Source organism: Camponotus floridanus, unplaced genomic scaffold (genome assembly GCF_003227725.1).
Source record: "Camponotus floridanus strain SB8 unplaced genomic scaffold, Cflo_v7.5 scaffold2, whole genome shotgun sequence".
In the NCBI taxonomy this organism is placed as follows: Eukaryota; Metazoa; Arthropoda; class Insecta; order Hymenoptera; family Formicidae; genus Camponotus; species Camponotus floridanus.
The window spans coordinates 4,259,080-4,274,471 of record NW_020229325.1 but is presented as its reverse complement, the minus strand read 5'-3'; the positions used below and the strand labels follow the sequence as shown (position 1 = coordinate 4,274,471).

The following is a 15,392-nucleotide window of genomic DNA, read 5'->3' as shown; positions in this document are numbered from 1 at the left end:
TAAAGTTACGATCACTGCACGAACCCGGACGCGAGGATCTTCGATGCCGTACTTCGCGATTTTACTGCGCTTTATATGAGCTCGAATATATCTCGGTACATTTTTAACTCGGTAAATTATCGTTTAAATATCATGAGTGAATGAAAATACGTAATAATCGCAAATACCGCCGTTTCGAATATTTGACATTTTCGCGATATTATAATTCTCAGATAATTCTCAGAGCTTTTCAACGAAAATCGCGTACTCGGCGGACAAAAGATCAATTAATAACGAATTCACCGAAGCGTTTCGTTTTCGCGGGAACGCGATTTTAATAATTTGACGCCATATTTCGCGATATCTTCGAATCTTTCGATAACGAACTGCATTACGTGGCGACACCTCTTGGGACTAAATTTTCATTAGAAGTCAATCGCGACCCTTCAAATCGCTTGCGATTCTCGAAGCATTACAAAGACACAGGCCTAACTTCAAAGCGCTTTGTTTTTCACATATCTTTCGTAACTTATTTCACAATGCAATGATCTCTCGAAAAATCGCGCGTCTCTTATTTAATCTCTCAATAAAAAAAGATAACAGAATAAAAAGAGCCGAATTTTTCCAGAAATATGGATTATGTCGAACGAACCGATCGACATAACTTGTCGCGTATCGTCTCATCGAACGCTCCATTCTCCGCAAAATTCGTACAGAATCGAGATATTCGAGCTGTCTTTATATCTTTTCACGCGTTATTACAAGCACACACATTATCGTACACAACGCGTTAAGAAAATCAGAAATACTTTACCAAAAAGCGGTGGATGATCTTGCGGATCACGCGAGTCGATAATACTAACAGTCAACTGAAATTGTCTGTCTATTGGTATTGCTTGGTACCAACTTATATAAATTTGCACGTATGTACATGGGGAATTTTCGGAGCGCGTTTTTAAATCGCGATCATCCCGAGAAACAATAATACTGTTTTTTCTTTTTAAACAAAATAAGATTATTATTAAGAAATTATTATTTTTCGCATAAAATCAATAGTCATGACGCACAATTTAGAAACGAGCGTGTAAATTCAAATGTGGCATTTCTGCGTCTACGAAATTGCGGAATGAGAATATAAAACGTGAAATAATTAAGCATTTGACTTTCCCCTTTAATCTCTTTTAAAATGAGATAATATTTATATTTAGCGAAAGATGTTTCTAAATTACTGGAATAATAAACCGTAAAGTATCAATGATAGACATGAAACTAAAACTTTAGAAATAACGTAAAAACTTTGGAAAAACTACGAGGAATTTATACGAAAACATAAAATGAGCTGTACAAAAGAGAAAGAGAGAGAGAAAAGAAGAATCATTGATATTCAGACTCGTCAGGCGACCTTGACCTTGTATACATGAACATGAACGTGACGAATGTTTTTTTGGAAAACTCGGGGTAATATTATGGAATATTAATAAAGCGCGTATTAAACTATATGTTCAAGATCGCACATTTTCTAAATTCCATTTTGGATTGGTGTTATTATAGTTACTTGAGCAGATATTTTTAAAAAGATATGATATTCTTTCAATTAAAAAAATTGAATAGGATTAAGTTAATTTATTGAGGTAAATTTTTCTACTATATATCTTCAAAACGTTACATAATATACCTATAACACAATATAACACAAATAAATCTCTGTCATATATTTTAATATTTAATTAGCTGCATGATATCGTTCAAGCCGTAAAATTTAAACTTTACAATTTTTGAACTTTTACTTTTATGCAAAATGAATAAATAATTAACTGTCTTAATTTTAATTTAATAATTATTTGCCTATTAATTATTTTCTTAAATATGATAAATAATAAGAACAACTAAATTATCTGCAAAAATTGAGAAGAATCAATCTTCAAAAGAATTAAAATTACCTCTTTCATATAATCTCGATTTTGCCAATTATCATAGATTTATGTTAGATAAATTACTCATTCTTATCAGAGACAAGAGATCAGCATTATAAGAAAAGATAAGAAAGAATCCGATTACTATCTCCTTATTGTTTTTTTATTAATCCTGACCTCAATGGGAATACGATGTATCTAGAAATCAATTAATTCTTACTTCATTCATATCATCGGTTAAAAATTAAGAGCATAAATTATACATACGTAAGAGACACATACGAAAGAGACACGCGGACAATGAACGCTTTCGACGGAATGAATCGTCATCAAGTCGAGCGCGCACGGGACGAGGCACGCGAGACACTAGACGCGAGGCGCATGCGCGCGCCGCATATAGTCCGCGCAGCGCCGAGCGACACCTTCAGTGTTCTCTTTGCCGCGGGCGCGGGCGCATCGTCGGGCACGTATATGCGACATATAAACAGTCCGCCCGCCTTCGTGCTCGCTCGGTCTGGATCGTCCGAGCGCTTCGGGCGGCCGCCCCCGCCTTCTTCGCGCTCGCTCTTCGTTCGTTCGTCGCGCGAACGATAAATAGAGCGGGGCCGCAGCTTATGCTCTCCGCTGTGCGATTAATCGGCGGTGCCACGGGGGGTCTCCGGCCGCGAGTGCGTCGGAATCGAACGAGCTTTTCGACGTTACGTCTCGCTTCATCAGGATGCGAGAAGTATGAACACATACATGAACGGTTAGTAACGGCGATGACGCGCGACCGATGTCCTGCGTCGAGGATACCGCGTTCGATCCCCAGGACCGTCCGGCGCCTGACGTCAAGCATGTCGCGTGAGTAACTTGAATCAAGCCGAAAGACGCGTTGGCTCTCTCGATAGTCGCGAAGTTGGCGGTGCGAATCGGCACGACGCCACGCGAACGCACGCGTCATTGTTAAAATGGACCTGCCGGGTGCGATATTACATCGCGACGCCGTTGACAGGTAGTCGTTATCGGAGCAACATCCTGTATTGCGTCGCGACGCCACGCGCATATTTGTGTTGTTATCGAATAGCAACATGCCGAGCATAATGTTACATTTCGCGAACGTCGCGCGGATACGCGTCTCGTTATTGAAATAACTTGAAGGATTGTCCATGGATATCGTGTCGTTATTAAGGAAAGCTGGAGCAAGGGTCGCATCGCGACATCGCACGAATATTCGTTATTAAAATAATAACTCTCAATTACATGGATTACGTCACGACACTGTGCAAGTATTCTGTGTTGTCGTCAACAAAGAATCGTGAATTGAGTAAATCCCGAGCGACGCGTCTCGTCAACCGAATATCCGCAAAATTGTGTGTCGATTGAAATTCGTGGTCACGTCCAGCCGATTAGAAACAATCGCATGCGAAATCGAATCGTAACCTCAAACATCTCCCATCGGTCCTCGCGAGTGCATCGAGTGCGTGAGAAAGTGCAGCTGCAGCAGGGTGCCGGAGAAGGAGAGGTTAGCCGAGGCCGACACCCACCGAGCCAAGTCGATCAGCTGTTCCGCGGCGCCGACATCATCGTCGTTTCGGCAGGTACGCGCCAGTTTTCACTTTCCTCTTTATCACTCTCGTCTGCGTACAGGCGAGAGAGCGCTATATTGAAACGAATACAGCATATGTATGCATAACGTAAAATATATGCGATATGTGTATATATAATGTAAAACAGGCCTGGTTTCGAAAAGCGATATCGATATTTTTAAATATTGTCGGAAATGCAGACTTTGTTTTTTTTTTATCCAGAAAAACATTAGTGTAGAATCCAGGTACTTTAGCGTTCGCTTTATTTTCGATGATTTGTTAATACAAGTACTCGTAATATTATAATAAAACATATACATTACATATATATTACATAATAAAAAAGTAAGAAGAGAGAGAGTAACAAAATATAAAATATAATTTGAAAAAGTAACGTAAAAAGTATAATTGAAGGAATTAAGAAAAAACGATGCATAAATCAGATTTAGATTAATGAAAATTAAATAAACATTAGAATATTTTCGATTTTATTGATTTATGGTTATTAAAATTATATATTTTATAATTATATTATTTTTTAATTTGCGATCTTTTATATATTTTTCAATTATATTATTTTTTATATTATTTTTTGCGACCTTTGGTTCTTTTTCATTAGAATTCTCTTAAATGTCTAAATATCTCGTAAGCAAGAAACTGATTTACATTGTTATATTTCATACGTATACAATCCTTCAATTATATAGCGAATTCACAATTAGATTTACACAATATTCGATGTATTTAGCGAATGTCATGTAATATGCAGGATCGACGGATACCAAATTATGCATATATCGCAAATATTTTGAATAGCCATTGGAATATAAATTAAGTAAAAACACGAATAATAAGTAAAAAGTAAAAACTGTCATTGAATACAAATAGTAATTGAAAAGTTGAAAATAGTTCTTGAATATAACGTCAATCATTATTATTTGTTACTGTAAATATTTAAAAAAACTGGGATAAAACGTTGATATTCCTAGATACATTTTGCTCGAGTAAGTCGATGCTCTGCTCCACTTTTTTGATGCAGCCCGGACTCAGGGCTGCCTTAACGATGAGTTTTACTTAGGGCCCCTAATCTCAAGCCTCTCTCTTTGTAATTTATATGTCTAATTATTGCTTTTTTATTTAAAAAATATATATTCTTAGGATTATTAATTATGAACAAATATATATTTGTGTTTTTCTTTAAATTATTAAAAAAAGTAAATCTTATAATAAAAAATGTGATTTTAAAAGGAATCTCTCAAAAACAAAACTCCATTATAATTTTAGAAATTTTATTGGCTATTGCGTCATTCAGAATAAATTCACGTATACGGATTTTCTACTTTCACTTTATCAAATTTTAATATACGAGATTCTTATCATAAATAAGTAAAGTTATTATTTTAATTGACATTGAAGCGAATAGTCTTTTAAATAAAAATTGTATAAATAATTCTTATGACTCTATTTAAAATATAAAAAAGCATTGCATAAAATATAAAACATTATTTTTTTCTTTCATTTGTTACTTTATTATTTTTTTATTAATCCGGTTACAAATATCGAATTACTCAAATCATATATCAAATTCGCATGTAAAGAAGCATATAAAGTTTCCATTATATAAAATATATGAATGTATAAACCAATTTAAAGTAATAGAAGAACAAGAGCCCTTTAAATGTCAAGAGCATTTGTACTATGAATATTCTTTTTACCTTTACTAATTGCGTCGCGTGTCGCATAAAAACCTTTCAAATGCTCACTTTGCCTACAATGTTTGGAATGCAAGGGGGACGTACAGGTGGTCACTCTTTTTATATACTATGTTGAAAGCAACGGAGAGGACGCGATACCGCAAGGTCAAGTCACACATACGTACTTATAATTTGTAGTAGTGTTTGCATTATATACAAACAATAAACAGTAAATTTGCAGAAAATATATATTCGTTAATTTATGGATAAAATTTTTTTTGAAAATAAATTCTAAATCGGTTTTTTATTTAATCGTTTTTATATAATAAATATTTATAATCTATCAGATTTGTGAATTTTTGTTCAATTTTAATAAAATAAAATTATAAAATGATAAAAAAGTACCGAGAAAATCAATTTCTAATGTTTGTCTTTCTATATAATATCTAGTAATATGATCTTTATTTATATATAAATTATCTTTTATTAGAGTAAAATTTGATCAATCTGATTTTATTGTGATATCAAACATTAAGGCGCAAAAAATCTGCTTTTTCAATAATATTGCTGGGTAGTGAAATCACTATAGGTGACAGATATATATAGTATAATAAATTGCAACCAAAGAAAACAGCTGACAGTTTTATCGCAATTTTACATTATTACGGAAACAGTTGACAAATTATGCCTGTCATATGCTTACGATTTTTCCTCCGTGAATTATGTAACCTAGTTGTTTTTTCAACTTGACACACGAGAGCCGGAAGTAGCCCGTTAAAAGTATACCTTTGTAATGCTGCTTATGAATATTAACGATTGTACGATTGTAACAGTGTCCCAAGTTGGAGGAACGTTTGAAAAGAAAAAGTTTTAATTTTTTCTTGTGGAATGAGAATATATTTTACATCCAACGTGCATTATATCGGTATTTATCTTATAAATTATTATTCCCCGCACATTATTGCTTTTATTTCTTGTGCTCGATAATAATAGTTTAGGAATAAAGTAAATTCATGGCGAATCGTAAATAATCGTGAATCGTCTGCGTTTTCGAAAGATTAATTAAACGGTAAATCGCGTGTAACGTACAGTTGCGGCTGGCAGACTCGGCATAATGCGACACCACAGTCTATCCGAACGAATCTCATACGCAATATTACGTAAGTCGAGTTCAGGAACTCTAAACCGAGAAATGAATACGCATAATAAGTCTATATATGCATGAGAGCGAAACCAAAGAAAATTTACGACACCGACCGCAATAAAGAATACAGTCGCGTCATTTTTCTCGTCACATACAGTCACATACAGTATTTTTGTTTGCATTTGGCGTGTAGATCATATACGTAGATCATATGCGTTATTTGTAATGTATACATTCATTATACAAGATAATCTTAGCTTTGTTCAAGTAAACTGTTAAATATTTCAAAGAATTTTTTATTAATTCTTACATGACAGAAACATAATGGAAACACGTTACGTGATTATATTGTTCATTCTATGTAACGATTCAAAGACTCTTCGAAAGATTTATCGCGAAAGCATACGGTTTATGACAGTAAGTTGAAGATCTTTAATGGATCATATCGAAGAGCTCCGTATCTTGAATTATATTTTGGTTTGGCATTGCGTTATCGTATTTATTTCGCGGATTCGACTGTCGGATGTGTCGACAAAAAGTCATATATAAAACGGAATTTCCCGATATCATGCTTTTATGATAATCCTCATTAAGAAGAAAATAAAAGGAAGGAAATAAGAAGGAAATAAATCCCTTCCCTTTTCATAATGTCTTTCTCATTTTTTCTACAATCGGCTTTGCCTAGAAATGCGCGCTTGAATTCTAGGGCAATTAGGAAATGTCTCTAAAAGGCTTCATAAATCGTCATACATCATCTGACATACATAGATTATGTAACAAGTATATTAAATATATAAATCAAGAAAGCTTTAATTTAAGCAGATTGCTCAAGATTAATTTCAATCAATAGTCTTTCTTAATTTAGATATGAATTTGACAAGATTAATTTATGATTTCATAAGGAAGCCATTAATCATATGAATATTTGTCTGATTTATCTTTTGTTAACAAAATTACCGAGAATAATTGATTATTTTATTAAATTTAATTAAAACATTTTATTTTCTGAATTTTTTGTTTTTATTAACAATGCAAATTATCTTTGAATGATTTTATTTCTGATTACTAATTTTTTTATCTCGAGCTTTATTTACATATATGTATATATTATTGAGAAAGATGAAAATAGAAAATCAATCGGAAGAGTTATTTCAGTCAAGATTTGTGAGAATATTTTTTTTTTAAGAAAAATACGAAACAGTATCGCGAAAGAAGCTTATCGTAACTGTTTTTTGCATTTGACACGTGTATGCTACGTATGCTACGAGAGATAAGACAATCAAGCATGTAATGATTCGCACATGTCGCGTGCTCATCATGCGAACAGTATCATGGGGCTACTACCGCAACTGTGCCACGTTTGCGAGTAGGGGAACGCGGAACAAAGCGTTGCTTCGAATATACTATTCAAACCAGGAGCGGATAGAGTCAAAAAGGAATTTGGCGTGAGGCCATAATTAATATGTCATATCTTTCCGGTCTTCAACGTCCGATCTCGATAAATTAAACTTAAAATTAAATTTCCATTGAAATAAACTTCACCCGATATTAATTGGAAAATAAGAACTTAATATCTAATTATATTTATACTACTTAAAGAAGACCGTAAATTGTGTGAATTTTTTAAATTGTTTATAGTAAGTTATTAATACTTTAACCTTGAGACATCACTTGATCACATTTCTTGCATAAGTTATAGGGTATGTTTAGTGAAACAGATTTTATTATATACAAGAAAATATAATATTATATACAAGAAAATATAATATTATATACAAGAAAATATAATATTATACTTTATTAACATTTGTAGTTCAATAATTATGTAAACATTCTACTAATTTTACTGTTCTATTAATTTTCCAAATATAATATAAGAGAGAAAATGAATCCTTTAACGTTATAATTTAGAATATGTAATCTTCTAAATCTATACATATATTTCAATTAAAAATTTTTTATTAATTGAAATTACGTATTATATTTTTAAGCGAAGAATAATATTACTCATATATTATATATCTTTTTGAAATCATACAATAAATTAAAAACGTTGTAATTTATCAACAAATAAAATTATTCCATATCATAAAGTGCTAAATGCAAGGCTAAATGACTCATAATATATATGTATATAAACATGTATATATGACTCTTTAAAAAAATCAAGTGCAATTACCTTACCAGGGCCATCGAGATATCCTTAAATATGCGGCCCTGATACTCTCCGTAGTTGCCCCTTGCATCGCCATAAACGGGACTTAGCCATCTCGGAAGTTCCTTTATACGACGTCGAGTATAAACAACAATGGGGTTCGCAATGAATTAATGCTTTTTTATTGCCACTTATTGTATTATCGACAATCACTTTTGCGATATCACTGCTGCTTCGCGATCTCAATCGTATCTGATTACAGCTTGCAGAGAAAACAATAACAACAATATGTAGCAATCCAAAGCACAATTACTTGCATATCTGGTTTATAATTTTTTAACGAATGTAATCGTTTATTAGTTGGCGTAATTTTTTATAGTGGAATTTTTCCACTTGATCTGATTTTCGAAATTATGAAAATAATATCAAAATTACAAAGTGCTACACATGTAATGTATATCTAAATTTAAATCTAAATGAACAAGAACTTAATTTGATTTAAGTACACACATTATATTTCACGTACGTTGAATTCATGTATGAGGCATTTTATATATTTGCTACCTTAATTCAAAGTAACTAGTGTTTCGTGTTGCCCGAACATGATTTGATACGCGGCCTAAATTATGCTCCAAGCATGAATCATTTCTCATTCCCCCTACCTATTTTGCGAGCGAGCAGATGGTGACGTATTGAGTCACTCGGCGTAGATCAACTATTGGCGACCGCATCGCGATCGCGAAAATCGGTATAATAGGGTGATGCTCGCGTCCAATTTCCACACGTTCTCTGCATTTCCCGGTGGATTCTCCCCTCGATTCACGACCCTCAATATTCTCGGTACAATCCGACCCTTCTCCAGGGACGACTTCGAATACGTTCGTAAAAACGTCAATGCCAAGCAGTTAGGCCTTTTCCTTCCTTTCACGCGGTAGCGATGGTCATCACTTTCGTGTGAGAAAAGAGCTTTGAGAATAAAACATTTGCAAGTATTATACAATTTTTAATGGAATTAATTAAATAATTCATTGAATAGTTTATTAACCTTTGAAAAGTGTTTTATTCAAATCAATCGTCGCATATTATTCATTTTTTTTTCGTTTATTCAATTTTATTTGTTATAAAATATATATATTTTTAAAAAATTATAATTGTAAATTATTCTATGGAATATTTTAATTAATGAAATTAACATTGTCTTCTCTTTTGAACACGCATAGGGGTACGAGCAGCCCCTTATGATGTCTATATCTAGAAAGCCATTACTATATCGCCGACGCCGCGACGTCTGGTAATCATTCTCTGCTCTATCTTCTACTTGTCTCCCCTTCTATTTCTCTTTTCTTTGCCCCGTACTCTGTTTATCACGTTTCTACCGATATCTCATCAATGTCCAACTAATTTAGTGAACGTATGAGAATTCTTTTTGATACGAAGTAGCATTGAAATTAAATCATGAGTCATCGAGACGAATATACTTTTCGAATTGCAAGTGAATGGTATTGTCTGCTCTATCGACGTGAAATATGAATCCGCAAAGAAGCTACATTAATATTAATCGGAAATTGTAGTCTCTCAGAGACTAGAGAATTTCTTAGAGACCAGAGTCTTCAATTAAAAATTAATTAACTCTGCCTCGACAATTACACGCCTAGTCGTTACTTGCTGAATTAAAACGAGCGGTTAAGTATGTCGAAGGTTAAGTTTTGTGACTGAAATGTTAACCGGTTATTCAAGTGAAACCTTATAATACGGAACTGTAAAAAATTTTGGAATAAAAATATTCTTAACATCTCCCTGACATTTTATCTCTTACATTTGCAGCCGTTGACATTTCTCGAAAGCGAAGAATATCTTTCTTGTTGAATTATTTCGATTCAATAGAATTATTTTAGCAGGTTTATAGCGGTTTTCGTATTCTCCTCTTATGATATTTGCTTAATTACAAAAATATGAATAATTAAATTATTTGATAATCCGAATTTCCGTTCTCCTATTTATTCCCAAATAAGATAAGAGCGAAATATTTACACTGACAGATTATATTCACATTGACAGATCATATTCACATTGACAGGTCAACAAAAAACTTCTATTACTTTATACTTGTATCACACACTATTGAGTGCGATGTGGAATCTATCTTGAAATTAATGCAACAAATTTACGGCTTTTTAAATCTCTCTTAACATCCGCTTATTTTATCGATTTTTTGACCAAAGATTCTAATTGCCAGATGTTCTATTTCGTTGAAAACAAAAGAATTCGAGAAGCTAAAGTTAAATGCAAAATAGTAATATACAGTAAGATATTGTTCTTATGAAAAGCATATTCGTAGTCATTTGAAAATTACCTATAAAAAATAACAAAATTTTGGTGCAATAAATAGAAAGAAGCAGAAGAAAAGGGAAGAAAAGAGAGCAGAGAGAGAGAGAGAGAGAGAGAGAGGGGGGGGGGGAGACAATGGCGCATTTTTACAAGAAGCTAACAATAAGCTTACGTTTATCTTTGGATTTAAATAGAAGTTCCTAAATGGTTTACATTGGGTAAATATTTTGTGCTCAGCGCGGCTACAATCAATATTTACCTCGGCCAACAATAATCCCACGATTTTACGCGATAGTTCTGCATGATGTAAAATCACAGCCTGCCCACTGTAAAATAAGTCACTCCCGGCACGCGCGGAGTCCAAGTTACACGTTTGAAATGACGTAAAGCTCGTAAAGAAACCCAGAGATCGTTATAACTTGCGCGAAAGCCGCTCAGAATCGTGTCTCTAAATTACTCCAACGCATTGCGCAACCATTCGCCGTGCATTTAAACGCGATTAAATTTTCTTCTTAATGTTTTGAGGACTGATTGTAATAAATATTTAATATTGTCAAATGCAATAAATAATCAAAAGTTATTTGCCCAATAAAAAACCGCGCGTTTAAAATCATTTTGTTGAATTTATTTTATTGTATTTATTTTGATCGTTCCGGATTATTCTTTTTTTCAATCATTTAATGTCGGATAAAAATTATTATGATTTCAATCATGAGAGAATAATTTTTAGAAAAAAATTAGTTTTCTGAAAATGCAGTTCAGCGTTACATCACCGGACATTTTACTGTCGACCAACAGCGTGATCGTCAATTATTCGGGTCACCCGGTATATAGGTCGACCCGGTTGTAGTTTGGTAAGCTTCCAGGACGTCGTCTAGACGACGTCCTGAGGAACCACGGTGGAAAAGCATGCTTTTCCTTGCGGATGCGCTCTCGAATAGTTGCTCAAAATCGTTGTTTTGATATAGTAAATTTTCAACTTTTCGAATTTTAATTTTTTTCTTATAAAAGTTATATTAATAATTGATATTAATATTTTAAGATAATTACTTATAGTCTACGCGTTAAGAGATGATAATTAGTAATATTAATTAATGAAAATATAAATTAATTAATTTTGATTAAAATAATTTTTTGATGGAAAAGTATATATATATATATATATATATATATATATATATATATATCGATTAAAAATAAAAAACTTGTATGTGTTTACAGAAAGCTTGAAGATTCATATTTTTATTGCAGAGAGTATAGGTCAAGATGGTTAGGTATCTCGGCTAGAAATAACTTACAGACTTGTAAGTGTATGAGACTTTGTTCCACCCACCTTTGAAATAATATTGGCTTTACAAGTTTATCATACAAATTATATAAATCACATGATATGATGATTATAAATTTTTAATTCATTTTGTTCCTATATTAATAATCGAAATATTTTTTACATTAATAAATTGGTTTAATTAGTTGTTTTAAGCTGAGCTTATGTTATGATATTATTTCTAGAATAATTCTATGTAAAGAGAAACTTTCAAATAGATAATGTGAAAATTACTCACAAGTCATAGTCAGGCTGTTTCCTTTATGTCAACATTGCCGAACGTGAAGATGGATGCGATTCCCATGGGAATATAGAGTGGTTCTCTTCTCTATTATTGATGATGTAAGAACATCTGGAGAGGATGTTTTCATACATTTTAAATATTTTTATCGAACTTGCTTACAACTGTCGACAGTTATATATGAAACATTAAAAAAATACGAAAAGAAATTTCTTTTAAAAAATAAGATTTTTTTTTCTTTTATAAGTCTTAAGTTGGAGAAAAGACTCGGAAATTACATAAGGGAAGCAACCACAATTCTCCCTCGATTTTAACCTATAGACGGCCTTGAAGTTGTACCGCTGCGCAGACGCGATATCGATTTCTCACGCGAGTGCTATGCGCGGGTGGGTGAAAGAGAGCCGACTGGCCCATCATTCTGCATCTACGACCATTTCCTATGGTGTCCTAGGATCGCTACATTGCGTGTAGAGAATGTGCAAAGCGCAGGATATATGACAATCGAGGGTGCTGTTCGAATAACTTATGTTAGACTCTGAACGATAATGATATTGAACTCTTATCGTTGAAATGGAACACGATCAGATGTTCTCTTAAAATATAATAGTTTTCGAATATTTATAGAACAGTTAGATTTATATTATAATGATAAAATAAATCGGAATAATACTATATACATTTTTTCTACACGATTTTCTTGTTTTTATTTTGTGTGAGAAACATAAAAAGATATAGGTCGAAACTCATTTTTTTTTAGAATAATTTAAAAAAAAATCTAGAATCATAAAAATAGAGCTTTAAATTTTCTTTTTTAAATAAAATAAATATTTTTAAAATTATTAATATATTTTCATTGAAGAAAGCAAATTTCAAAATAATAAATTCAAGTGAAATCGATTTTATAATTTATTGAAAATTAAAATTTCTTTTGTTCCTGAAGGGTTTCTCGCTAAGTTTTTCCCCTCAGAAAGGTCTTGACTTAGATATTCGCTTGTTAGTTGAGCGCTTTGTTGACGTTTAACCCGCTCGCTGTTGTATGGTTGGCAATCTCATAATTCAATTATTTCTTATGTCCCTGAAGAAAAATGCCGACAAACGTCACGTGCACATGGTGTCAGAGAAGACTTACAAGAGACACTTGATGTATACGCTAAAGTGATACAAGAAAAAATGTCACGGTTATTGGACATAATGTAGGACATATAGACAGCCCTTTTCTCGTTTAGTGGAGATAGAAAGCTCAGTATAGAGAAAAACATTATTGCGATCGTTAATATGAAATGCGATCATAATTGAAAAGGCGAGAACAAAGCACAACGACGAGTGAAAGTATTATTTTCAACGATAAAATCAGGGATAAAATTTATATGTAATCTGAAAGAGATTTTCTGGATAGAGAATGTCTTTCATTCTCCCCTCCTGTCTCTCCAATAAAGCTTCTTTTATTTCATATAAAATACTTTGTCAAAAGAAATATTATCCAGTTTATATGACATTATATTATATAAATACAAATTAATATAGAATTAATAATTAAATTTATCTTATGATTTTGTTCCTTTTTATCATTAATTCTAATTATTGCTTTTGACAATATTCGAAAAATTAGAAGAATTTTATATTTAAAAATTAGTTATTGACGATATAATTAGGTTTTCGAATAATGTAATGAATATTTTTGTTATTTCTATTTTTCAACGAATTTTTTTATGCGAAAATATGTGATTGCGTAATATAATCACGTGCGACAGGTGCGGGTGACTCGGATTTATGTTTTCTTCCTGAACTAATATCCGGACGACTTTGTTCGACGATAGGTACGTGCCGCACCTGATTGATGTAGGGTTGGGCACTTTTGAGGAACGGTGTGACAATGAAATCCGATCTGATAGTCTCGATCAGCAGCTTCACGGGCGAATGAGCCTGGGACAATGCCGAAAGGTTCGATGACGACAGGGCGGAAGGGCTGAGGGGCCCGGGACATATGAGTGTTTCGTTAACTGCTTGAAATTCAATGCGACCTGCCCATCCTGTAACTCGTGCAAATGCTCTGATCTTCCTCTTTTTTATCTTTAGTTTTTGATTTAAATTTTAAATCATTATGAAAGTATTGAAAAAATATTTTACTTATATAAAATATTAAAAAAGTTTTTATAATATACAAATTTAAATTATAAAAAATTTATAAATATGCATATATATATGTATATATGTGTGTATGCATATATATTTTATGATTTGAAAAATAAATTCAAATATTTTTTAGATTTTTTCGCAAAGATAAATATATATTTATTCTAAATATATATATTTAGATTAAAGAATAAAATATATTTAAAATTTAGATATATTTAAAAGATAAAAAAATATATAAATAATTAATTTAAAGATAAAAAAATATTTTTTTTTACTTTAAATTAATTATTTATATATTTTTATTATAACATATTAATTAAAATATATAAGAAGTAGCATCAATTGGAGCACAGCAAGGATTACCGCATCTTTTTAATAAAATTTAAATAAAATTTAAATAAAATTTAAATAAAAATAAGTCAAAATGATCCCGAATAGAATAATAAGATTAATAATAGATTAAATAAAACAATTTGTATTTTGTGAGAATGGAATAGTGATTTGAAAAACATTTTCGAAGATTTTATTACAAAACACTCTCTGTCTGTGGAACATAATAACGTTTCGATTTTATTCACATAGACTTTTTCTTGAGAGATTTCTTTTTAAATATTTATATTCTACACCCTTTTCTGGTTCTATTCTAACTTACTCTCGTACATTTTCCTATCTCTATTTTCAATAAGCATTGGAGATTCGAAGACTTGTAGCACAAAGCTTACATGCTTGTGATATTTATCACGCGAATATTTCTGTCGAACATCGGTTTTCGGATCGTAAAAAAGACACACTTGGCTGTCAGCGCACGATTCATACATTCGTGGAATAGATGCTTGATGGAAATATCGTGTAATATCAGTAAATATCAATATCAAATACAACGAAAAGCAATGCAACGAGGAATTTA

At 32.1% G+C, this 15,392-nt stretch overlaps 1 protein-coding gene across 2 annotated transcripts in view; it reads left to right on the top strand.

The window, feature by feature from the left end:
- The first annotated feature begins 2,328 nt into the window (after nt 1-2,328).
- Nucleotides 2,329-15,392, top strand: part of LOC105255617 — a 66,301-nt gene continuing 53,237 nt past the window's right edge. For both annotated transcript variants that reach the window (XM_025408183.1, XM_025408182.1), the window contains exon 1: nt 2,329-3,472. The gene's annotated coding sequence lies outside the window, so the exon portion shown is untranslated. The remainder of the gene's footprint in view (nt 3,473-15,392) is intronic.